At 45.2% G+C, this 25,216-nt stretch overlaps 1 long non-coding RNA gene across 3 annotated transcripts; it reads right to left on the bottom strand.

The window, feature by feature from the left end:
- Positions 1-3,520: 3,520 nt before the first annotated feature.
- On the bottom strand, positions 3,521-24,701 carry LOC126546219 (uncharacterized). Of its 3 annotated transcripts, XR_011893769.1 has the most exons (5): positions 24,545-24,681; positions 19,540-21,401; positions 17,236-17,345; positions 15,245-15,393; positions 3,521-6,304 (listed from the first exon to the last, which is right to left on the bottom strand). It is a non-coding gene; the product is annotated as an uncharacterized lncRNA (long non-coding RNA). The 3 variants fall into 3 exon arrangements; XR_011893768.1 differs by having other exon boundaries at positions 17,236-21,401; positions 24,545-24,701; XR_008608794.2 differs by lacking the exon at positions 24,545-24,681 and adding an exon at positions 24,072-24,538 and having other exon boundaries at positions 17,236-21,401.
- Between the last annotated feature and the right edge of the window lie 515 nt (positions 24,702-25,216).

Below are 25,216 nucleotides of genomic sequence, written 5' to 3'. Positions count from 1 at the left end.
GAATATGTTAGCGATGAGTCAAAGAGTTCATGCATCATCATTTCCATCTGAAATGTAGCTGCCACAAAGAGTGCTGACAGAGAAAGAAACGGAATAACTGGACCAATCAGCGATGTCTTCACCAATGAATCTGGCACTTCGTTAAGCAATAAGCCCTTATAGCCTGGCACCCACACTAACGACAGAACTAATTGGAAAAAATTTAACTTGGGAGGCACTGATAACCAGAACTTTCACAAATCCAGTGAGTCACTAAAGCAGTGGAAGCAGCAATACAGAAAATCAGTGACAACCACTGCGGAATATGCTAATGTCATTTTTTCATAGGGCTAGAACTACTGCCACAATCTTCTACAAGGAAGGTGGATGCAAGTCGGGAGGAAAATTACCAGTCAAGAAGAGGGAATGATATACCTATGCAAATACTTGGGATCAGCATGCATATGTACCAACATGTATATGTAGGTATGTACAGTCTTGGTCAAAAAACTTAAAGCCACTATGAACAGCCGGGAAGTGGCTGCGCTCCGCTATCATGGCACTGCCATCGTTGGCACGTGCCACTGCTCACTTGCGCCAAGGATAAAGAGGGCAAGGGAAGCACGTCTCTCACTCTCAAGCATCCTTTGACAACAGCGCTCGTGAAAAACTAGTGCGACGTTCGATCTGCGAGCTGCGAGCTTGTATTGTGGCCGCCGTGGAACGGCACTTCGTGCGAGTAAATGCGGTACCTGGAAGAAACTGCCCGGCTTCCATGCAGCACATTATAGTATAAAAACTGTCCTAATCATTGCAATTTCCTATTACAATTTTATAACACACATTCAAAGGCGAGAGCCTTCGCATTATGCTTTTAGATATACATTTTGAATGTATTTCTGAGTGCAATAAAAACAAAAAATAAAATATAAACCTGAAATCTCTGTGCTACATAGAATTGTACCAGGTTGCATTGTAAGATAAGGGCAATTGACTCATCGTTCGTTTAAAAAGGACCAAAAGTAGTAATTTCGACTACAAAGGCTCTCTTCGGAAAGGGCCCGTAACCATCGTTACACTATTTCAAATACATAAACCACACTTCTCTACTAAGGAATGGCCACACGATTGTGTTTGACGTTAAAAGTTTTTTATTTAAACCCACAGTGAGATTATGAAAACTTTTCGGAACTAGAAGACATTTGCCCTGCCCAAGTAGGCAATTGAGTTAGAACCATTCCCTCGGCATTTTGGAAAGTGCCCATTACCTGGCCTTTTTTGATGTCTTTGTGCATACTGCCTCATTGTCATTAGGGCCCACTTTCAAGCACAAATGAGGCCAGTGTAGGTTCATCCAGTTTCCATTGGGCACCATGTGTTTGAATCGCATGGTCTACCACAGTCACGACATTATCACATTCTCGCACAGTGAAGGCGTCACGCCGGCAGTGCCGTCACTGTCACGGGTTCACTAGAAGAGGTATTTCAGATATAGTGTACTGAGGCGTCCTTCATCCCTACGAGAAAGGGCTTCACAGGTAATTTTTTAAAAATGGGTTATACCTAGAGTCCTTTCAACCAAAGTAGAGACCTTGGCTAGTTTATAGTCAAACACAAGGGCAAGCTGCAATTGTTCCAGGCAACCACAAACCAAACCACACTTAATCCCTTGAAGGCATGCTCTCCTCTGTGATTTCGTCGAGAGATGCAGGTGACACGTTTGCTACTTGCGACATTCATGGTGACAAATACGTGCCGCCATTGTGGCCCATTATTTAATATAACCTTCAGCAGCTGAAGTTAGATCTCAGCTGTGATCCTCGCAAAGTGTTCATGTTCGAGCATGGACAGGACTATTCATAGCGTTGTCCCTTTAATTTGATCCCGAAAAAGATTAACTGATGATTACGATACTCATAATTGCGAAATTTGAGCGTATCGCATTTGACAGCGGCCGCCAGAAACCTCCGCCCGCTCATCCAGCATACGCAACAGTCAGGCCTCGCTACCCGGCTGTTCCGTGGGACCTAACAGTGCCAGTGACAAACTTTCTCGAGGAAGTCACTGCACAAACAAACTTCCTTTTTGTTTCTTTTTATTTAGTCGCTCTGTTATAGTTTCTTTTACTCCATACTAACCTCTCCCCCTACTCTTTTAACCCCACCCCTCCCCTGCTGCTGACCGCTATTCAGGTGTCAGCAGACTGCGCTATATATAGCTACTGCAATCTGTAACAATTTCCTTCCCTTCTTTTATCTCTCTGTTTATAGGCACAAAGCTATGTTTAGCATTTCAAGCCTAAAACCTTCGTTTAGTGTGCCTGCATTTTGGAGAATGCTGAAAAAAAAGTTGACGCTAGGAAGAAAAAGGAACAAAAATAATTGGCGATCAACGTCACTCAAGGTTCTGTCCATTTCAGTCTCAATCTCTCTGTACTATTACAGCTAGTGTTGTGTTCCGCCAGGGCAGTGAGCACTGCAGTCAGCAGGCCATCTACCAATATGGCTTTCGAAGCAGTGGCCTGCACTTACAGGACAGCCACATCAAAAAGCGGCAGTGACGAACCATTTACCACACCTATAGCCACCATCAATCAGCAGCACTGACCATTTTACATATAGAAAGCTTCAACTGAGCCACTGTTGAAAGTATCAGCCGTGAGAAGGCCACCACGGGCAGCAACAAAATGACAATGGTGCCTGGCACAACTCGTCCTCAAAAGAAGGGAGGCGGGGGGCATTTTTCTCAACCACAGCAAATCACCTGTTGCAGCGTCGCGACAGGGACAGACTGGAGTATGCTGTGACGGCTAAGAGCAGATTTTTTTCCCTTCTTCAAAACCTGACTGAGTGCCGTCGCCTGGTGGGAGACACTGAACTACACGCAAGATGGCGGCAGTGACACCTGCACTAGAGTGTACTAAAAGGCTTTGTAGTAGGCTTAGAGGAGGGCACGCTCTGGTGTGTTCTATGTAGCGAGAGGTTCCTCCTGAAGCTTCACTCTAGTAGCTCCGGGACACGGCGGCTGCCTAGCGGGTGGAGTTACTTTTACCATTTAACTTCGAAGCAGACTGCCGGTTTCTGCGCTGCCGACTGGGCAATTATTTGTAGGGTACCCCGACACTTTGGCAGGAATAAAAAGGTGCGATTCTCTGGACCACTGCAGACGGCTCAGGGCAGATCGCACGTCGTTCCCAAGATGATGTTGAATGTCTGCCCAGTTTGTTCTTACAATCATTACACTTCCACGGGAAGTTTAATTTGCCTATGTCGCTGCCACTGCCTAATCGTACGCGAAGAGTTCACCCGTCACCTTCATCATGCCATTTGCTCTAACCACATCGAGTTTGATTGTTAAACTGCCGTGGTACATTACGCGGCTGCAGGAAAGTAAACTTGCCATGCAGTCACATAGGCTCGGAGACCAATTTGCTCAGTAATTATGGATATGCAATCTGAAATGGTTTGTCTACGGTACTTGTGCATGCTCGCCATTTTCTTACATTATAAAGCATGAGTAAATTCGCCAAAACAAAGAAGCATTTTGCAGAACATGTATAAACACTTTATTTACAGTAATAAATACAACATAATTGTCACACACATCTTGCGGAAACATTGCATAACAGCTTGCAGAAACCAAGCAGCATCCCAAACGCCAATCCGCACCCCCTGTCCCATGTTGCATATTTAACTTAGGCGCACCTACTCATCTTTCGGAGTTTCATTGTCACCTTGTTACCTCGCTTCTCTGCATTCTCCTTTCACAAATAAGTGCAGCCGAGTTGCCAGGTAGAAACTGACCACCTTCCTTGTTAGTTCAGCCGCGCGTTCGCTGCAACCAATTGTGTTCGTGCAGTTGACCTTTGCCAAACTCAGTACATCCAGGATGCTTTCAGAGTGCAGCTTGTTTTTGCTAAAGCATTCTGTGAACAAGTTCTCAAGTGTTTCAACAAAGCAGAACAATGCCCCACGTGGATACGATAGCGCTTCCTTATCCCTGAGCCGCGTGAAGTCTGTGACTTCTGAGCCCTCCTCACTGGTTCGCATTGTCAAAGTTTGCTTGCAACCTTCACACTTAAGTCTTTAACACACACTTTCGTGCGACATAACCAGCAACATAATATGCTAACCACGAGTCGCTCTTCTCTATGTACAGTACGGTCCACTGATTTAAAGGGAACCTCGCGCAGCGTGGCCGCCACGCTCCGCGAAGCGCCCCTTTTGAGAAGCGGCGATAATTGGCGACACCAGGCGCATGCGCAGTAACCACGGAAGGTGGAGCCAGCCCCGCATCGTCTGCTACGGCGCTCTTCTGGCGCTTGGCTAGCTCAGGCAGAAACTCTGGAACGTGACTGGAGAACTAAACATAAAAACCAGATTTTCCTCGCAGCTACATAATGGGCGTGCATTTCTGCAATATATTTTTTAAATTTCCGATTCTTGTGAGCCACTTTTTCCGCGATGCAATAGTTCTGCAGGAAAGACATCTCTAGTTCTCGTCCACTTTCTGTTCTGAACCCACGCAAGCCACCTCCTTTAGCTGCGGCGGGGCTATTACTGCATTTGATCTGTCGTCCAACATCAACGGCCGACATGGTTACGGTATTCATACTCCAGAACGACAAACGGTGCAGCTGCAGGCAACGAGACAGGTTAATGACGCAGAAATACACGAAAACCTTGGTAATTCGACCGCCGTTTATTCGGATAATTCCGACTGCCTTCGAGGTCCCGCCAAATGCCTATGCAAGTCTACTGCATCGAAAACTCGTTTATTCGGACACGCCGCAGCTGGATTCTCTTTATTAGATGGACTCCCTATGGTGGTACGTGCCGAGGTATTAACCTGGTGGGCTCAAATATTCGTTCTCTGCCCTGAACTGCATGACGCATTGTTTCCTGCGTCCCTATCATTTCGCGCAGTTGCAGGTGTGTTGGCAAATTTTCAGACCACCGTTGATAGGCCGAGAAAGAATTCGGCCACACAATTTCGTTTTCAGAGCATCGCTGTCATGCAGCACGCGGCGGCGGCGACTACCGCCCGCGCATATCGGACACCAAGTGAAGCGTGTAGCTGCAAGCCATTTAGAACAATTATTGCCTGGTCACTGATCCTTCTTCATCAAGTTTTTCGAAGGCATCTTGTCCCTTCACAGCCAATGCGTACTTCCCTTCAGCGCTGCATTTCAGTTCCGACGAGTCGAAACTCCAGGCTTTCTACGTGCTCTTCGCCGTTTGAGCGGTAAAGCTGCCTCCAGTGCGAAACCACTTGCAAAAAAGCTCCTGCTGGAGCACCTACCATATACTGAAAGTAGCTGCAGAAACCTTTACCACGATGGATCAGTTCTGCTTCCGACACTGTGGATAGTGTGCACAAATTGAAGAATTCGAAGAAATTGCAAAAAATTGTCATTGTCGCGCAGTTTTTGTCCTCAGAGGAAATGGCCATTGCGCAGTTTTTCATGAAATAAATTTATCTTTCACGCGAACAGTTTTCGTCAATTTTTCGGAACCTTTCAATAATCCTACCTTCGGATAATACGGACGTTTTTTCCCACTCCCTTACATTTCGAATTAACGAGATTTTATTTTAATCACTACTGTGTGCAAGAAATATTTTTCTATTTTTCCGCCTTAAACAGGGGTAGTAATTTCGATAACGAGAGGCCTTCGAAAGTGAAGTGCGTCTATCAAGAATATTTCAATGCGTTTTAAGTAAAAAATAACACTACTTCGCAAATCGTGGTTGTGAGGGACTTTTCTCTAATTTATTCACAACAAATAAGGCGACTTAACGAGCTCTTCATCCACTTAGTAGCGTGTAACGTCGCCTTCAGATTCGATGACTGCGCTCATTTGTGCGGGGAATGATCGGTACAACGCCTCGATTAATGTTGTCGCGCTTCAGCTGCTCCCATTCGGACTCCACTGCAGTCCACAAGCCGTCGGCAGACAGTCCGTGCAGACACTGGCGTGCCAGAGCAACCTTCATCATCCCCCAAATGTTTTCAATCACGTTAAGGTCGGGTGACTGAGGTGGCCAGGGGAGGACAGCCACGCCGTGTTGCTGTAGTAGCGCTTCCACTTTCTTGGCAGTATGCACAGGCGAGCGGTCATGCTGAAACATGTAGTCTTTGTCAGGAAACGGGCCACGTGCGAGGTAGGGCAAAGCTACATCTTTCAAAATGTCGCAGTGCCTCTCAGCCCAGAATTTTCCTTGAATCCGTACGAGGGGGCCGAGGCCTTCCTTCGTAACTACGCCCCACACGTTAACGACGGTCCGGCCACTGGCCGCAACTCTTTGCACGAACTGGGGTCGGAACCTAGAAAAGAAAAAAAATGCGTTGTCAACATCACTCTGATAGATGCTGCGCAAGAAGATTACACGTTGGCCTTGGCGCTGAGGTGGGGGGAAGCCTTCTCTTTTGCACAATAAAAGTTTTTTCGTTCACTTATTTCAGTTTAGGCTTTCGTACCAAGAAGGGGTTGGTCGTGCCCATTACGCAGATCCCTTACTATGCGTAGTAAAACTAAGTTATGACGGTTAAAATTTTGTTCACGTTCTTTATATGCGAGAGAGAACATGTCATCATATCAGGCAGTGGTCTTGTCCGCAAACACACCAAACCTAGTGTTGTGTCGGCAGCGGCAGGCAAGCGGGGGGCCCCGACGGGCGAACGCGCGGCTAGCGCCGGCGCAGTAAAGGAGACACGGAGCTAACTGCTCCCGATGAAAACCGGAACGAAGACCGAGCCAACCCGCGGCCGTTTATTACTTATAAAGGCTTCACACGCTAGATGACACCTGCCGATTGGTCCAAGCTTGTCACATGACAGAAGGGGGGTGCGCCATCTAGCTAAACAACTACAAAACATACATGTACGATGACAGAGATCTGACAGGGGGCGATGCTATACTACACCTAGTTCTTCTAGCAATAAAAAAGTAACTCCAAGTCAAAAAACAAAGAAAAGATATTTGGCAAATGGCACAAAATGAGACAGATTCTTCACGAAGTCCATTAGAGTTGGAAAACTCACTGGGTGTTTATGGGTCGCCAAACACGAGCCTTTTGGTCCCATTTGGTTGTGAAACTGCACTCATCTGTAAAAACAACTTTTTTCCAATCGTGAGCAGTCCAGGACTCGTGCTGTTGGGCAAACGCCAAGCGCTTCGTTTTGTTGCACACACGCAGCAATGGTTTTTGAACTGCACGTCTGCTTCTCAGGCCTGCGTCACGAAGGCGCCGCTTGATCGTTGTTTTGGAAGTGTGCAGACCAACCGCTTCCCGTAGTTCTTGGACGGATGAACGTGGATTCGTGGCTGCGACAGCGACGATATGAAGGTCTTCTTCGTGACTTGTTGCTCGAGACTACGGCTTGCGAGGTGCATCCTTGATTCGGTTTTCCTTCTTGTAGGCTTGTATGATCCGGTTCACAGTTTTGAGTGGCCTTCGTGACAACTGTGAAATCACACGTTGCGAGTATCCTCACAGGCATAGCCGCACGATATTCCATCTCTCGCTCTCTGGTACTCTAGCCATCTCGAACCGACCGCTGCCAGAGAAGTGAAGCCGTTGGGAACCCAACAGTGTCTTATCACCGCCACCCGCTCCCTGGGAAACACGAAATGCCGCATCAACCCTTTTGCTACTGGGCTGCTTTCGAAATCAACGGCTTTCTGGTTATCTCCAGCTCAGTTGGTATGTTCTGCCTTTATTTTAGCCTTTGATGCGAAAGTAGTTCGAAGAACGGCATCCTTAGCATCTGGCGGCGGGGCTGCGCCGCACTGTTGCACACCACACGCGGCCGGCTGCTCCTTCCACGCTTAATGCCCGTGTGCCTTGTGCCGCCGATCGTGGACTCGGAGCTTGCATTACGAGCCATTCCCAATTTCAAAAATTTGCACCCCCATTGCTAATAGCAGAATGAACCGGAAACATCTTTTGCATCAAATTGTGGGTATTTCTGCATCATTAACCTGTCTCGTTGACTACAGCTGCACCGTTTGTCGTTCTGGAGTATGAATACCGCAACCATGTTCGCCATTGATGTTGGGTGACGCGCCAAATGTACTAATAGTCCAGTCGCAACTAGAGGAGGTGGTTTGCGTGGGTTCAGAACAGAAAGTGGACAAGAACTAGAGATGTCTCTCCTGGAGCACTATTGCATCACGTAAAAAGTGCCCCACTAGAATCGGAAATTAAAGAATATATTGCAGAAACGCACGCCCATTATGTAGCTGCGAGGAAAATCAGGTTTTTATGTTTAGTTCTCCCGTCACATTCCAGAGTTTCTGCCTCAGCAAGCCAAGCGTCAGAAGAGCGCTGTAGCAGACGATGCGGGGCTGGCTCCACCTTCCGAGGTTACTGCGCGTGCGCCTGGTGTCGCCGCTTCTCAAAAGGGGCGCTTCGCGGAGCGCGGCGGCCACGCTGTGCAAGGTTCCCTTTAACAGTGGACCGTACTGTACTCGTTGTGGTCATGGGAAGAGGTCAGGCAGGTTCGGGAGAATCGTGGGGATGGCATCTTCTGATAGCAGGGGCCTTCTGTGAGGAATACGTATTTCCTTGCCATCAATTACATGCACATAGTCTCTGATTATGTATCGTGACTCGAAATATAGCTCGCAGACCGCACATGTCGTCTCATCCAATACTTTATCTGATTGGTGCAAATTCCGTTCTCACCTTTCTTCGTCTCGCGGAACATTGAACAAGGACGGCTTCAGTGTGCCTTTACGCGGCTGTGCCCTGTACAGCAGCCGGGCGCAAAACAATAGTTGCGGTGACGGTTAGGCATTTTCGTCTACCTGGGACACACGCCTGTAACATGGGCGACACGCAGAGACATGCGCTACATAAAGAAGAAGCCGGCAGCAAGCAACGAAGTCGCAGACATTCGACCGCCACTGCAGCATACCACAAAGAACCACACGCATGCGAGGCAGAAACTGGCAGGTGGTCTGTTGGTCTAAGGACTGCTCGTCTAAGGCACATTTGTCTATCGTTGCTGCAAGAGTCTCAGAGCCACGAGACGAACTCTCGTGCCTGGAGAAGACAGTCGATCGCCTTACCAGTGCACTGGAGAAGCTGATGACAGGTGGCAACATTGGCAACCAAGTTCGGCACAACTATTCGCCTTCACAGTCTCGCAGCGCACCTAGAGACTCGCTGCGGCAGTTGTGCTGGTACCACTGTCGCTTTCGCAAACAAGCAAGTCGCTGCACCCAGCCCTGTTCGTGGACGGGAAACGCACTGGCCAATCACTAACAGTGCCATGCGACATCGGCCTTCGCGCAAGCCGCTTATTCTTCGTAGCCGACCGCAACACCGGCACACACCTCCTCGTCGATACCAGCGCCAAGCTGTCATTCCCGCCATGGCCACAGATGACCAACGCGGCAAGTCCACGCCCACGCAGTGAACAACACTACCACAACGTTGTATGGGCTCCGGTCAATAACGCTAGACATCGGACTCCAACACTTGCACAGATGGGTGTTTGTGATCGCCAATGTCTGCTTTGCCATACTGGGAGTGGACTTCCTCAGCCATTTCAACCTACCATATTTACTTGCATAATGATCGCACTTATTTGTAAAAAAGATTGATGCAAATTCAGGGGTGCAATCATTATGCGGGTTAAATTTCCCGCAAAAAGAAAAAAAATGTTTTTTTCATCCCGTTGTCGCGTAAGGAGTATACCGCGGGCCTCTTTACTTTCTTTCCGGAAATTTTGTGGGCTTCTCGATGCGGGGGGAAACCTTTGTACACAAATAACCGCGACGGCGCCGCGGGCATGTGCTGCCGCCCGCCCGCTGACGCCGCCGCACCTTTCGTCGCATGTGCACATGACGCGTCCTTGTCCCACGCTCGGCTGTCAAAAGCTGATTAGTTATGGTCAAAGTGCTTTTGTGTACGGAGTGTTGATGCGACCATTTCTCGGCCCCTTAAACTCTGACGCTTATTAGATGATGTCGGCTTGCCCGATTGGTCGGAGTAACGAAATACCCCATTGGTGGAGAAGCCTGCGCCTCCCGCCGGTCCGCGGGTCCCTTGGATGCTGGGGAAACTTACTTAAGGAATAGTTTGGGGTAGTTTTGAGGAGTGAGCAAGTAGACAGCAGCAGACAGCACAACTTTACCAGGGGAGACCAGGCCGGTCAGGCAGGCCGACGACGACGGGTATGACATCGTTCTGTTTGCAGATATTTTTGTACAGTGTAAACTTAAGGTAAAATACCAAGTGAATAAACCTAGTTGTTGGAATGCTACCTCTCGTCGTCGTACCTGCGGATTTGGACTTACCCCTGCCAGAGCTCATCCCCATTCATCTTCCGTCTCCCTGGTGAGCTGATGCATCAGATATCTAACGGCTGCGTCACTTCGCTACACCATGTTTGCTGCAGAATGACAGAAAACTAAAGTAATGTTTAACAGTCTCGGAAGGGAACAGCTGTTTACAATAGGTAGTGAGGCACTGGAAGTGGTAAAGGAATACATCTACTTAGGACAGGTAGTGACTGCGGATCTGGATCATGAGACGGAAATAATCAGAAGAATAAGAATGGGCTGGGGTGCGTTTGGCAGGCATTCTCAGATCATGAACAGCAGGTTACCATTATCCCTCAAGAGAAAAGTTTATAACAGCTGTGTCTTACCAGTACTCACGTACGGGGCAGAAACCTGGAGGCTTACGAAAAGAGTTCTACTTAAATTGAGGATGACGCAACAAGCTATGGAAAGAAGAATGATAGGTGTAACGTTAAGGGATAAGAAAAGAGCAGATTGGGTGAGGGAACAAACGCGAGTTAATGATATCTTAATTGAAATCAAGAAAAAGAAATGGGCATGGGCAGGATACGTAATGAGGAGGGAAGATAAACGATGGTCATTAAGAGTTACGGAATGGATTCCAAGGGAAGGAAAGCGTAGCAGAGGGCGGCAGAAAGTTAGGTGGGCGGATGAGATTAAGAAGTTTGCAGGGACAACATGGCCACAATTAGTACATGACCGGGGTTGTTGGAGAAGTATGGGAGAGGCCTTTGCCCTGCAGTGGGCGTAACCGGGCTGATGATGATGATGATGATGATGATGATGACAACAGGTCAACAAACAGCCGGTTGCCGATGTAATAGTGCGGGACACCAAAACAAATATGGCAGCCGGCAGAGCAAGCCGAATGCGCCGTACGCAATTTTTTTTTCTTCCCGTGAGTACATTACATGCATTGAAACAGTGTCTTCCGTATCAGTAATGAATAATATCATTAATATCGGCAAGTTTGCAACAATAACGCAGCCATGTCTACTTTGAGGGGACAGAAATAGAGATGGTCGCGCTTAGCTGCCAGTGACATAGAAACACATGGCGGGCATGCTGCAGAAACTGTGGTATTTGTCTTCACTACTATCCTAATACGGCACGTTTCCACTAAGGGTGGGTAAATATCTTAGCTGTGTTACAAGCGTCGACGTACGAATAGGGTACACTTCTAAAGTATCAGTGTAAACGTGGCTACTATCGTTGCCGCTCACGATTTGTTGCGTGCCCAGAGGTGCAGGCGAGAAAAATCGAAAAGCGCCTTTTTTGTTGTTGACCACAAGCATTATAAGGCCTACAAATAATAAAGCCAAGGCAAGTTTGGCTGCAGCTTTTCTTTTTTCATGGAAGTGCAGAAAGTGATGAAAGAAATGAAATGGGGCAACTGCTTAAGAATGTTTGGTGCGTGCAGACCGCTTGGTATGTCTTGAAGAGTCGTTCGCGTAGCATTCAACAGCATTCGACAGAGGGTAAGCGTAATTATTATTAGCTAGACTTGGCACACGACATATCGCTGCGGAAAGTTCAGGGTGTGATCATTACACGGGAAAGAAAAGAAAATGAATTTGGACGACAAAATTCAGGGGTACAATCATTACGCGAGTGCGATCATTATGCAAGTAAATACGGTAGATGTGAGTGTTCGCGATTGGAGCCTGAAGGATAACGTCACGCCCCTCGATGTACTTGGCCTGCAGTCCAACCTCACCTCATTTGGCATCCATACGCTTTGGCCAGTCTCAACGTACGACAAGATAGATGCCGAGTGCCCGCAACTCACGAAGCCCTGAAACAATGCGCTGCCCGTGAAACACAAGATGAGGCATCATATCCCCACCATCGGTCCAACTGTCGCTGCCCAGCCATGGAGGCTAGCTGGACAGAGGTTTGAAGTCGCCCGCTGTGAGTTCAAACACATGCTTCAGCTTGGCGTTATTCATTATTCATCCTTCCTCTAGCAATTGGTCTTCACCTCTGCATCTGGTTCCAAAGCAGGACAGTGCCGATTGGCAGCCTTGTGATGATTACCAAGCTTTGAATGCCATCACTACTCCGGATCAATATCCCCTTCCCCACATACATGGCTTCGGCGCTCGTCACACAGGAACCAAAATATACAGCAATATCGATTCGATGAGCGCGTAACACCAAATTCTTGCCGAACCCAGTGACACTCCAAAGATGGCAATCACTACTCCATTGGGCCTATTTGAGTTTGTGTGCTTTACGGTTTAAAGAATGCGGCGCAAACTTTTTGAGGGTTCATGCACAAGGTTATGCGCGGACTCCCGTTCATTTTTGTTTACCTTGATGACAATCTCGTTGCAAGTTGCACAGATGAAGAGCATAATGAGCACCTTCACCTTCTGTTTGAGCAACTGGATGAGCACAGCCTGGTCTTAAAGCCCCAGAAATGCATTTTCAGAGTTGAAGCACTGGATTTTCTCGGCTATTGCATTTCATCCCAAGGCATCAAGCCACTGAAATCACAGGTGCGGGCAATTCAGTACTTTCCCTCTGCAACCTCCTTCAGAAAGATGCACGTGAGTTTCTGGGGCTCAAAGTTTCACAGGCACTTTATACCATCCTGTGTGCAAGTTCTTCAGCCGCTTACCGACCTGCTACATCACGACTCCAAAAAAACGCCTACCTTCCACTGGTCCTCAGAGCATGAACACTCCTTCCAGGAAGCCGAACCGTGGTTGGCGACTGCAGTGTTGCTGATTCATCCGTTGCCAGACGCGTTAACTCGCCTTATCGTAGACGCGTCGACCACGGCAGTAGGTGCAGCACTGCAGCAGCATGATGGCACAGACTGGACGCCACTGGGCTTCTTCTCAGAGGCCCTCAAACCTACAGAAACTTGCTACAGCCCCTCCAGGAGGGAGATGCTGGCCATCTACTGCGTTGTCAAGCATTTCTGTTCTTTTTTTTTAAGGCTGTAGCTTTTACATTTTGACCGACCACCAGCCGTTGACCTTCGTTTTCAAGAAAAACAGTTTTTTGTACTCATAACGTGAGCTTCGGCAACTTTCCTTTATCTCCGAATTTTCTGCAGACATCTGCCGTATCTCTGGGACCAAAAATCAGGCAGCTGATGCACTGTAACGGATCGGCGCTGTGCCTGCTGGCCCTGTGGATCTACAAGCTGTATCCTCTGCCTAGCAAAACGACCCAGAGCTGCACCAATTGAGGGAAAAAGGCTCGTCGCTTCAGCTTGTGGTGGTGCCGCTTCCCTACACAACATTAGTCACATGTGGCACATCACGGGCAGCTCCTCACCCGTTCGTGCCCCGTCAGTTTCGGCCGCCAATATTCGTTTCACTGCACAGGCTAAGCCATCCCAGCATCAGAGCGGCATAGAGGCTTATCACCGCTTCGTCTGGCCAGGGATCAACAAAGATATTCGAAGCTGGGCAAGAAGTTGCGAAGCCTGTCAAGCCGTGAAAGTGACCCACCACACGCGTTCAGCGGTGCAGCCATTTCGACCACCAGAGAGCCATTCGATCACGTGTATTTAGACTTGGTGGGGCCTCTTCTGCCTTGCCAAGGTTTCAGGTACCTCCTCACGTGTCTCGACCGGTACTCAAGGTGCCCTGAGGCAACGCCTCTACAAGACATCACGACCAAAGCAGTGGCAGAAGCATTTGTTGCTACGTGGGTGTCGTGGTACGGTTTCCCTTTGCGCATAACTACTGACCAAGGCCGACAATTTCAAAGCTCGCTTTTTTCTGCCCTGGCGAGACAGCTTGGCATGCACCTTCTTAGCACCATGGCTTACCACCCACAGAGCAACGACATGGTCAAGCATCTCCACTGACAACTGAAGGCGTCATTGACCGCCATGCTTGACAGACAGCACTGGGTGGAAAGGCTACCCCTAGTACTACTGGGGCTGCGAACAACAATCAAGGATGACCTTGGAGTCAGCGCAGCTGAGGTGCTCTATGGGTCAGCAATCCGCGTTCCAGGGCAGTTTTTCGGCACCCAGCAGGGCACTCCACCAGCAGCTACGCAGCACTTAGGCAGGCTACATTCCTGGCTCAACCAGCTTTGACCTACACCCCCACGTATTGCCTGTGTTTAGTTTCCCGACAATGGACACAACCACGCACATCTTTCTGCGGTGCACCTCTATCAAGCCACCAATGACTCCTTCCTATGAAGGCCCCTTTCATGTGGTTTTGCATTCATAGAAAACCTTGAAGATTGACGCTTGCGGCAAAGAAGAGACAGGGTCATGCGACTGTGTGAAACCAGCCTGTTTTGAACATTAGCCTTTCATTCCTTCCACCATTCACACCTAAACCTCCGGCATTCTATGGGAGGGGGGAGCCTTTGTAGCAACAGTCCGTCAATTCCTTGTCCGCGCCATGGGGGTCATTGCGTCTTGCTCCAGAAATCAAGTATGCCTCTCTGTGGAGGTCATTGCTCCCTGCTCTATCCTGGAACCAAAGAACGGCTGCCCGACTAGGGCGTCACCACTGGCACTCGAAAACTTGCTTTTACTTTTGAATAAAGCCAGTTGACTCTTCCTTCTCAAGCTGTCAAAACATGTATTCCTTGCCTTCGCCAAATCTAGCTCCCAACAATTTGTTCGATTATGATGCCTACCCTGCTTGTACCTTCAGTCCGCAGTATGTATTAAATACAAAATTCACTGACAATTATGGTAATCCCTAATGTAAAATTTGAGCGCAGCTCTATACATGTTTTAATTTAGTTATATATTGGCTGGTGTGGACAATCCGTCTCGTGAAGCAGGTTGCAAATGGAGCGAAGTGCAGCATGACTGCTTGGCTAATCCAGATCACGAGAGCCACCGCGTGGGTGACACATGGGCGCAATTCACAGCAGCCACCGTCGACAGACCTCCCAGACAATGCACGCTACTCTGGCGCCATCTCATAGCCATCGTCACCGCATTACGCTTTTGATCTCACCCTTTCACTATATCCTCCTCCTCTGCTTTTCTCCTTGTGTCTTTGATCCCGCACTGCACTCCGCATTTGCTTTTTCATGTTTCGCTGTGCTCGTTTGCCTGGTTATGCTGTCGGCGCCGACGCTCACTGCAGGAACAGGCACCTAAGAGCTGCACTCCAAAATAATATAAAAAGACATATTGTATACAAAATGGTATGATTATAATCTTTGGCAAACATGGCAGTGCTATGCACTGCATGGAAGCCACTAATTCAAAAAAAAAATCTCGTGCTCCTCTCAGGGATATTCCAGATGCTTTGCATGTCATGATGCCAGCAGGGCCATGCACATTGCATCACTAGGGTAAAAGCTGTCAATCGGTCCACCGACAAAGGACGAGAGCACCAATGCTACAAGAACTGGCTGTGTGTTTCGAGAAGAGAAGGGGGCTTGCCCACTGTGCACCACTGATCCTTTCATAAGCTCATGCAGCTTCCATTCAGTCAGCATCCTGCAGAGGTCTAGCAGAGGCAAATAATTGAGGACCCCTCTTTCTGGTTTCTCTATTCTGTTTGCTCAAACAATCCATAGCTTTTGCTGCACTGCAGAGTTTCTGAGATGGAGTGATGGAGTATAGAGAGGCATGCGGCAAAGAGAAGAGAGACACGTGGAGAAGGCAGTGAAGGCAAGCGAGAAACCACAGCAACTTTGTAGTTGTGCATGAAATGCTTGTAACACTGCTAGTATACCATCGTTTCGAGAAAATTTCTGTGGCTGCAGGTTCATTGTAAATGCAATGATTCATTCATTTTATTTCTGCACTCTGTACAAGCAAAATGCAGGGAAAATGAACAAAAAGCTTGTCTTATGACAACTGGTACACAGCTATCATAGTAACAGCAGATACACAGCTGCCACAATGTAACAAATTTTCAAGCTCAAAGTGGTTTACAGGCTCTTTAACAGAGAGGTACATTTGTAGGTATATCGACACAGAGAGTGAATATCACTTGCCAATGAGAAAAATGCTGTGTCGTCCATATAATCTTAAGTATGCAGGTCCTGATTACGCGGAATGGAGCTGAGCAAGACATTATAATACTGGAGAAAGGTCTGCCCCTTGAGGAATGCCTCTTCATTGTATCTAACAATGAAATGAAATATTGAGGCAATAAAATTCTCTAGAACTTAAGAATACTGCAATCCATACTAGAGTGGCTGGGGAAGTCAAGGTTTCGCAGCCAATTGACTAATATTACGTGTTCAGCGCTATCATAATATTTTACTGCGTGAAGAGTCACTGACACACCATACACCCTTCGGTGCCGTGTGGGTTCTATACAATTTTGAAGGACAATATGAGCCTGCTATATTGAATACCTAGGCATGAAACCAATTTGACTAGACTCAGGAGTACTATCTCACAAATAAAATTTATTGCACAGACATGTAGAAAACCCTTTGTATTAACTTTTCCAAATTCGATGTCAAGGCAATCGACCTGATATCGTCTAAGACACACCTGTGTGCCCCAGTTTCTTTAAGCAATGGTATGATCTCAGCAATTCCCATTCCAACAAAAGCTCTGAACTTCTAACAGAACAGTTGATGATGGCTAGTAGATCATTTAGGACGATGTAAAAACTTCTAAAATGGTTGAAGTGGATGTGTTCAGCACCTAGGGCTGCCGTTGAAAGCCTTAGGACAATTTTTAACAGCTAAAAAGCACTAGGACACTTATTGTGGCTATACAGCATGGTAAAAATATAATGGTTATAGTTTGCTTTAAGGACAACAATATTGTGGAGGAGCATTTGAGGAGAGCAGGTCGGACAATGTCGTCTCAGAAAATAACTGATGTTCCAGCCTTGTAGTATTAACTTTCAATGGCTCTATCACTTCTTGCTTCAACATTTACCAGCAGCAGAATTATTCTCTTGGATTGAAGAAAAGCAAGCAGCATGCATTTATTTCTTATGAAACAAAATAGAAATGCTTACATGATACTCACCCTTTTCTTTAAACAGAGTGCATCAAAACGCAGCAGCAATGACTTTATAGTCAATCCAGTTTGTCGAGGTTTGATTATGAAGCAATTTTTCCAAAGCAGCTTTTCTCTGTCTGTAGTCATGCAAGCAGATGTTGTTGTACAAAGAAGAGGAGGAATCACTTATAAATTGTTGTACGAAGCATTTAGCTTTCTTTACAGGCATCATTAAAGATTGAACAAATGCTCATTGCTTAGAGTTTCCATCATACAGGGAAGCCAATGACGAATGCAAATAGCACATTTACTCAATCCTAACGCACACCTATATTTAAAAAAAAAATTATCCAAACAATTGTCTGCGCATCACAACTAGATAAAAAACCAAAATAATGTTTGCAGTGTTGGCAACAGCCTCCCATCACAGCCAATGTCATTGCCACTGTCATGGCAAGTTAACAGAACACCTTTCAATGTTTCCCTGTACATAAGTAAATGACAGTGACGCATTACTTCATTATCAAAGCTCATAAAGGAAAAGTTATTGCACACATTGAAACAAAACTGCATCATATGTTTTTGGAGTTGCAGACACACATGCATTGCTGGATGAACTTGCACAGTAGTCATTTGAGGCATGGGTCAGAATCATGCTCATTATGGTCGTGAAATGGATAGCACAGAGAACATTAATGAATAATTATGGTGTTTTACATGCCAAAACTACAACCTAATTATGAGGCACGCATAGTGCCGGAAATTAGGACTACCTGGGGCTCTTTAATGTGCACCTAAATCTAAGTAGACGGGTGTCTTTCACATTTCGCCCCCATTGAAATGCAGCCGCCATGCACAGAGAACATGTTGTGGTTCACTGACAGTGGCAAAAAGCTGGCTGACACTAACGATGATGAATGTACATTGAGTGAACGTATAATGGTTTCCAGCAAGTACGGACGCGAGCACAAGAAGTAGAAACAGACAGGACAACGCTGGACATTGGACAATCTGGACAATCTGTACATTGAGTATAAATACATTTTTGCTCTCTTAAAATATAATTCTGCGCATTCATTTTTTTCTGATTGCAAGAATCAGGGAGACGCCATTTCTTTTTGCTGATTAAAAGAATGGGTGTGTGTTAGATTTGGGTACACTTAACATCTTTGTCTCAAAATCCTAATACCTTAGATTTTAGACACATGCAAACTGCGTATGTAAGGTAATTTAGAACTCCACTGTAGCATACACAAGTGCCCACTTGACTACCCAATGAAGTTACTAAGCATAATAATCAAGAAACACTCAAACATTGTCTGTGCTGGTGGCATAGTCAAAAAGGACATGCAGAGATGTGGGCCTGCAAACACCAGATCCAAAACAAAAGCAGCTTGACCTCTAACAATAGTAGGAAGTTGTGAATCTAGACAATTCTTAAGCACCATGCCCAGCGATGGGAAATTAATATCTCCAGCAAGTAACACCAATTTCTGCAAGTAAAAATAACGCTGTCCAGGAGACGTGAATCCTGAATACATTAAAGAAAACAGGCATTTATGATTAAGAATGGATAACAAGCTATCCCAGATGTCACAGAGCTATCACAAGAATCTTGGACTGCAGTAACATAAGCTCCAACTTTATCTTTGCCTAATGGCAAACTTCAGTTGATAAAAGTGCAGGTACACCACGTCTGAAAACCATATAAACGAAAAAGCAAACGTTCTTGAAACAAAAATTTCTTTTAGGAGCAAGCTAAGTTACATCTAAATGATTATATCATGAATCAGCTGAACAGAAAGACAAGATAAATCTGTAGAAACTTGAAAATAAGGAATGACAGTTGCAGTGCACCACTTTTAAACACCATAAAGCAAAGAGAGAATTTCAGTAGAAACTACCTTTTCCATAATGCAATCCTTGAATATTTTATTCGACCGAAACATTTTAGACTTCAAATGATATGACAAAGACAATGCACTGTTCAAGGGAGACTGACCACATTTTCGCCTAGAGTCAATGCATCGTGCTCAACACTTCTTGAGTCCTACATGTCTTATGTGTGGAGTTGGTCTGGACCTGATAAAAAAATTAGCTATCATATCTGTCATCAGATGAAGGCACACTGACTTTATTGTCATTGCTTGTTTTCGCATTATCCAGGATTTATCCAGGATCTTTCAAATTTATGTTCTCAAGTTGCCTGCAGCAGGAGAGCCATTGGTAAGCATACTATGGGAGATAGACATACAGAGACGCTGACGATTCGGTGCTGTATAGCTTTTGCCATTGCCTTTTCAACAGTGGGTGCAGGTGAAATGGTCGCACCTGTGAAAGAAGCTTTGCACAGAGACCAGCCCATCCATGAGCCCTCTTTTCAACAGTCACAACAGCGTCCCTCCTGAGGCACCATTGCTTATTTCTAACACCTGGATTTGCTGCACATGAACGGGATACAGCTGGGTGCAATCCTCGACAGAGACAACACTTCTCATTTTGAGCAATACAACCACTAGTAGAGTGTCCTTCACCACAGGTACAACAGATCAAACTGGATTTGCAACCAGCAGCACTGTGACAAAACTGCCAGCTATTTCAACACAGTAGGGGGCACAAAGCAAGTGGCTCAACCCTGAAAACAAGGTGCCATGCTTGAACTTTAGATGGACAAGATTAAAGGTGGGCAAATATTCGAAGCTTCAAATAAAAATTTAATATTACACACTAACTATGAATTTGTATTTTAAAAGGAACTATTCAGTATTTTCGCATATTCGAAACTAACTAAATATTTTGCAACAACCGAATGTTAAAGTTTGGTTACTGTTCTCCATCTGCTTAACAAAGTACTGCAAATTATGAAAAGTGAGACAACGACAATGTTTTCAAAGTAATGCCGAAACAAAACGGGTAAACGAAGCTTTGTTTTCAGTTTTGCGGTGGAAGTTTATGTGACAACCCGTGGTTTTCGCTTGTAGTCTGTCATTTAGTCTTTGACAGTCTAGTCATGTAGCAGTTATATGTTTCACGCTACCTGTGATGTTTTCCTTGGAACGAGTCCTTTTATAAGTGTCTTCGGTACAAAAGTCTTTCAACAGTTCCTTTTTTTTTTTTTTTTTGGAAAGCTGGTCAAACAGCAGCCATTTTAGCTTGGAAAGTTTGCTTGCAACCAGGCTCTAAAGCTGGGGAGAGTCTATTTGTGCCATTTTTTATATGACAATTAGTGATTGCGTGTTTAAATCTGACCTGTTGTCCTGGATAGCAATGTTTTCCTTTTTTTCTTTTTTTTTATACTAGCCAGTAGACGCATGGTATCTAATTATACCTAGATAAGTATTCCTGCTGTGAATACATGCGTCAGCTTTTGACTATTTGATTACATAGTCTATACTTACTACTCATATTTAATTTGCATTCAAAGAAGTCTATATTTGCCCACCTCTAGACAAGATGCATCCAAAAATGTCAAAGTAACCAATTCTGTAGGGACCTGCACCTCACAATGTCTGCAATTCGACTACAGCGGCATAATGCTGCTGTCACAGAGAGCTTCTCCAGTGTCTGAGATGGGCTTAACTAGGGGTCAACATCGAGAACAAGGCCTTTGGTGCATGAAAGGTGTGGTGAAATATAAGTACTCACTGGGACTGAAGGCAAGGAATGAACACTCTACAAGGTCCATGGCACAAGTGTAGTCTGGCGACCTGAATGAACATTATACTACATCTCAACCAAACTGCCAGACATTAGCAATACCCTGCAAGCAAGGTGTCATGGCATGGAGTTGCTCGTAAAAGGCCTGGAGCTTATTCAATTGGATGAAGCCATCAGCTGAGGGCACCAGCATAGTGGGAATGCTAATTGTGTCACAGCAGAGAAACAATTTCAGAGGTAAACGATCGTGCAGGAAAGAGGGTCTCCAAGAGGCATGCCCTGTTTAGGTGGTCTTCTGAAGGTCAGAACAGCCTCAGTAATCTGAACAAAATATTTAAAATAAGAAAATGAGAACTAGCCGACTCAACTCCAAAAGGAAAAAATAAACAAAAGGAATCAATAAAAGATGACCAAATACTTAACCAACGCAATGCATAGCACAAGTCAACAGAAGCACACGCTTCAGCCAGCTTTGTAGAGTGTCTTTTCCTTCTTCCTGGCCTCCTGTCCTGTTTCATTCTTCTTTCTGATATGAACTGGAAAGATTCAATAATATCAAGTTTCCAATTAACCCAACTTTCTCACACCAACTACTGCTGTTTGTGCTGTTAGGAGCTGTTGAAAGTTATTGGAGCATAAAGTTGCAAATAATGCAACAGAGATTTTGTCAAAGAGAATATGTTGTCACCATATCAGCATATATTCAGGGACATTTACAATTTGTGTCTATCACTTTTAAGCATTTATGGTTGTTAAGAGATACCCAGCCAAATGGATGTGTTACAGTTAGATTTTTCCAAGGTTTTTGACCAGGTGCGTAACAGAAATGATTAGTGGAACTAGAAATCATCATACTACCATAAGAAAAGTGATTAGCATTTACCTCAAACGTAGAATTAAGCGTGTTGAAGTAAAGGGTTATACATCCCGTGTACTCGTACTTACTTCTGCAGTTCTCCAAATGACTGTTACAGTCCCTTCTTTTTATTATTTAAGTTTACTAGCTAATTGATAGGGCACTGTTGGGGCACTGTCATGGAGCTATGCACATGAGCACATAGCTTCTTGACAGGCACCAAAAGATTCCCCGACAAGGATATTTGCCCATAATTATGTTGTTTCCGATGAACATTACTTATAAAGTGACCATGCTTTAGTATTATAAAAATAAAAGACTGATTAACAATTGATGAATGGTGTGAAAACCATAGCACAAGCTCAATAAAGAGAAAACTATTTCTCCATATAAAGAGGGAAGTTATGCCTAGTATTTATTTTCTACACAGTAACTCAGTTCAATAAGTTAAAACATATTTATAAGTATCTTTGAGTGTCTTAAGTATATAAGTGTCTTAAAGTCGCAATCATAAATACCTTCACATGGCCAACAAACGTTGCTAACATCTAATTTGCAAATTAGTTGTGCATATTAAAATTAAACAGAAATGTCACACCAGTGTCACGCTGCCACTTTCAATCGCAATTGGCTCACTCCCTCAGCTTGTGCAAAGGAGTTAATCGCAACCAAGAAATTAAATCCTGATTATGCATAATCACAACCTATAGTGCGCTGTGTGACACCCGCAGGTGGGGAACGATCCCACAACCTTCGTATGCAAAGGTTGTGGGATCGTTCCCCACCTGCGGCAAGTTGTTTTTTCATCCGCTTTCATTTCCATTAACTTATTGTTTCTTTATTTCACCTATTAAGCACAAGTAATTTCCCCTATGTTGTCCTTGGTGTCAGTGTTTGTTGGCTTCTTATGATATGACTAATAAAAATCAGACCCCTCGATTAACCCCCTTTCTTATAGTTCATAGGTCTAGACAGTTACACAAGATGTGCACAAATTGAAAATGGAGAAGGGAATACCCACATCATTTTCAAGGCACACAAATTTAACCGGCATACATTTCACAACTATACCACACCTCTGCTCCTAAGTTACTACAGGGAACTGCAGAATATGATGCTGAAATGCCAGGAATCAATTTCACAGCTGAGCACTAGAAGAAAAACTGCTGGCTGAGGTCCAGTATCTGCCTCAACAACACGAACTGTGAGCCAAAAAGCTCTTTGTCCATCATAGTCACTGTCATGCGTGGGGATTCTAATGTGAATACGAAAATTTTTTAAAGCATTCCCAATATGCCAAGCCAGCAGCCAGAAATAATCAAAACATACTGCACTGAAGTGTAGCAATAAATATGAATGTCACCACAGTACAGCAGTTATGTTAATTTACATTTTTGTACATTCTCATAGTTTGTTCTTTTCTCCTCCTGTCACATACGTTCTGTTAAATAATATCACAATTAATCGCTCATGCTGCAACAACCACATATCTCCTGTGGCCTGTATGCACAAACACACACACACGCACACACACAATTTTACAGAGTCAAAATTCTGATAAACCGATCACTGGGGCATTGGAATACTGTTCACTCGCCTCTCAGGCACATGACCAAGGTTGCAGTCACTTTCATTCCCATACCATTCCATGAAATGATCAAGTTAGTGCCATAAGTCCATTCCTTTCAATTCTATAGAGTTGAAAGCCTGAGACAACTCGATAATTTTAGCAATGGCCACACATTGTCATTACATTCCTTTGATTCCTGTGAAGTGCCACATGGTGACAATATGTTTTCCTGTTCTAGACAGCATGGCAGAAATGCCTGTAAACACAACTGCGTGAATGTGATGCTGCCAGGGGAAAAGTTGAGGAACTTCTATGGAAACAAGGTAACTTCAAATCCCAATTATTATAAACTCAATTCCGCTCCTACTGAAACGGTCACTATTCCAATCTGGGCTTCTGGAAACAGGAATCATTTCGGAATCGATATAATTCCGGTATGACAACTACGCAATCCTACCGGTGACTATGGGAAACCTTGGTCCCCGTATTGCTGCCCTGCTTTCCCTTCTCCCAACTTTCAATGCCACTGTTCAGAATATTTAAAGCGTATGTGTACATATTTACTTTAACTACTACATTAATATCCTACTACTGGCTCTAAGAAGTGAAACAGAGCATTGACAGGACAAGCATATGAAGCAAACAGTACATCGATCTCATCACGCGAGATCGGCAAAACTTCCTTGTTGATGCACCTTTAGTTGAGAAACAACTCAGTTATGATATATGTTGGAATGTTCATTTCGCGTTGCGGCTATATAAGCACACAGACATACTAACATTCAGGTACGTCAGTGGATATCGAGAAACAAAACCAGGCACCGAGTGCAGTCCCAACGAATATGCTGCACTTGTAATATAAGTAATATAAGAATAAGAAAAAGGCGTCGCGAAATATCGCCCACGCGTTTAGCGTGACATGAACATTTAGCAGATCCTGTCAGAGTACGTATTCATTGCGACGCAGCGCATCCCTTGAGAGCTCCCGGCAGATGGCCGTGTACATGCAGACACTAAACGGGCCCTCGCACTTGGCATTTTTACCGCTGAAGCAAAAACTTTCGTCTAAAAAAAAAAAAAAAACAATCTGGATGTCCCTCCTTGCACGCATATACAGGGTCTTCCGTATTTGGCCGGTGGACTATAAAAATTCTTGTACACAAACTACTCGTCTAATCGAGAGCAAACATCGCTCACAGGGGAGCATATTCTGGTCTAAGTTGTTTGAGATGAATTTAAACATCGGTACTTGCCTGCATTTTGTAGAATGAAGCAGAAACTGCTTTCGGCTACGAGCACAGATTTTGCAGACGGGAGCCAAGCTGCTGATCTGACAGGTTGCGTCATCTGGCGAACGGTGAGGTAAGCAACTTCTCGGCTCGGGGGATAGGAGAGAAGCGCGCTTGCTTCGAAGATTCAGTTCGTGTGTCCGTCGAGATGAGAGCAGATGGCGCAACCTGTCGGATCAGCAGCTTGGCTCCCGTCAGCAAAATCTGTGCTTGTAGCCGAAAGTAGTTTCTGCTTCATTCTACAAAATGCAGCCAAGTACCGATGCTTCAATACATCTCAAACAACTTAGACTACAATATGCTAACCTGTGAGCGATGTTTGCTCTCGGTTAGACGAGTAGTTTGTGAACAGCAATTTTTTAAAGTCCACCGGCCAAATATGGAAGACCCTGTATATTCACGAACATTATTGTTACATTTGCTTTGTAAATTCCCGGTCCGTTTCCAATACATCCATGCACTAGATGTATAATCTGTTCAGCCTGCGTGTTTCGAATGCCGAAATTCATTAGGAATGTACGGTATGTACTTAGCACAGTATGTACTTGGTCGAATTTCTTGTCTTCTTTTCGGGCATATTAATGATGCTAGAATATATTTGTCAGGCGTCCTTTAGTGCTGCTCACCGGTCTTGTC

Source organism: Dermacentor andersoni, chromosome 1 (genome assembly GCF_023375885.2).
Source record: "Dermacentor andersoni chromosome 1, qqDerAnde1_hic_scaffold, whole genome shotgun sequence".
In the NCBI taxonomy this organism is placed as follows: domain Eukaryota; kingdom Metazoa; phylum Arthropoda; class Arachnida; order Ixodida; family Ixodidae; genus Dermacentor; species Dermacentor andersoni.
Note: the sequence above shows the minus strand (reverse complement) of the source record. Positions and strands in the feature narration are given on the sequence as shown.